Source organism: Idiotropiscis lumnitzeri, unplaced genomic scaffold (genome assembly GCF_059441095.1).
Source record: "Idiotropiscis lumnitzeri isolate Australia: NSW breed Sydney's pygmy pipehorse unplaced genomic scaffold, RoL_Ilum_1.0 HiC_scaffold_40, whole genome shotgun sequence".
Classification (NCBI taxonomy): Eukaryota; Metazoa; Chordata; class Actinopteri; order Syngnathiformes; family Syngnathidae; genus Idiotropiscis; species Idiotropiscis lumnitzeri.
The window spans coordinates 1,485,110-1,487,017 of record NW_028283578.1 but is presented as its reverse complement, the minus strand read 5'-3'; the positions used below and the strand labels follow the sequence as shown (position 1 = coordinate 1,487,017).

At 45.7% G+C, this 1,908-nt stretch overlaps 1 long non-coding RNA gene across 1 annotated transcript; it reads left to right on the top strand.

The window, feature by feature from the left end:
- Window positions 1–257: 257 nt before the first annotated feature.
- Window positions 258–1,385, top strand: LOC148315779 (uncharacterized). The gene is made up of 3 exons (XR_015840598.1): window positions 258–540; window positions 1,158–1,211; window positions 1,302–1,385. It is a non-coding gene; the product is annotated as an uncharacterized LOC148315779 (long non-coding RNA).
- The last annotated feature ends 523 nt before the right edge of the window (window positions 1,386–1,908 follow it).

Sequence of the window (1,908 nt, the reverse complement as noted above, 5' to 3'; positions counted from 1 at the left end):
GCAGTAGTATTAGTAGCGTTAGCAATGAAATCCTCCAAGCAAATGACGATCGAGGAATGCTTTTTTGTAAAAAAAGCTTCCCAAGTGTACATAAGGGTCTGATGCAACCTCTGACTGAGAATCAGCCTTGTCCGCATTGTGAATCATGTAAAAATGACCCAGCAGGGGGCAGAGGTGCAAAAGATCCGCCTTGAATCTGCGCCAGAGGTACAAATGGGGGGCGGGATCCTGGGGTAGACTTAAGTGTGGAGAGCAGCGTGGGTAGCAGCAGCATCGGCAGCATTAGCAGCAGTCGCATTAGTAGCGTTAGCAATGAAATCCTCCAAGCAAATGAAGATCGAGGAATGCTTTTTTGTAAAAAAAAGCTTCCTAAAAGCATCAAGGCGATGGAGACGCTTTGGTTGAGAGGATGACGCTTCGTCGTCGTCACAACAAACAGGCGTCTAAAGAGGCTGCGCGTGCCTTGCGGCCTGCATCGCCTGCCTTCGGACAATAGCCAAAGCAGCCGAGAGTCCTCACCAGATCCCCCCGAACGAGGAGGTAAGCGCTCGCAAGTTACCATTGAACATGTGGTTTTAGCCCTCATGCTTTTATTGTATATCATGCATCTTGCGGGCAGAAAATGTCGCGTAAATGTGCAGTTAGACGCGAGCTTGCTCGCTGACTTCCTCGTCCGGCCGCCTCTATTGCACAATTACACGCGAGCGCAAGTCCTCGCCGACGAGGAAGTAAACGCTCGCAAGTTACCATTGAACATGTGGTTTTAGCCCTCATGCTTTTATTGTACATATCATGCATCTTGCGGGCAGAAAATGTCGCGTAAATGTGCAGTTAGACGCGAGCTTGCTCGCTGACTTCCTCGTCCGGCCGCCTCTATTGCACAATTACACGCGAGCGCAAGTCCTCGCCGACGAGGAAGTAAACGCTCGCAAGTTACCATTGAACATGTGGTTTTCGCCCTCATGCTTTTATTGTAAATATCATGCATCTTGCGGGCAGAAAATGTCGCGTAAATGTGCAGTTAGACGCGAGCTTGCTCGCTGACTTTCTCGTCCGGGCGCCTATTGCACAATTACACGCGAGCGTAAGTCCTCCCCGACGAGGAAACAACAATACTGAATGGTGTGGTAATCATACATACTTTCTAAAATTCACAGATTGTGCATCCCGCGGCAAGAAAGTTCCTCCTCGTCTTGTTGGTGTAAAGAAAGGTAAATTATAATATGAAACTTCACACGCCAGCAATAAAATGCAGCAATAAATATATATTTCCAATTGTTTATATTTCTGTAATTTACAAGTTGTGCATCAGGAAGCAGTGGTTCCGGATGGCGTCACACTGGATGGCAACCGAGGAAAATCAACTTTACAGCAACCCCTGGACCACTGAATGCCGCTGCCCATTTGGAGTCTGAGGAGCCAGCTGATTTCCTGCAGCTGTTTCCCACAGATGAGCTTCTGCAGCACATCGCGGATGCCACCAATCACTTCCCAGACAATTATTTTCACACAAACCCCAGTGGACAAACACAAGCTCGCCTGTTTGCCACGGACCAGCAAAGCCAGACCACAACGAAAGTGTCGGGTCTGTTTGCGCAAAGGCAAACGGAGTGAAACAAGAATGTGGTGTGAACTATGTTGTGTGCCCTTGCATCAAGGCAACTGTTTTATTTTATATCACACCAAAAAAAAGTATGTATGACACTGATGTATTTCATTTTTGTACATAGTTCAACAGTTCAGTCGTTTTGTGTTATGTGCAAATAAATTTATTTTGTTATCAAAAACATATTTGTTGTGCTTTTTTTGTTATTTTATAGAAGGCATGCATTATTTAGATGTTAGAGGTGTCATAAAAGCCATAAATAATAATGTCAAAGTTCAAATTATGGTCGAAATGCATCAGTT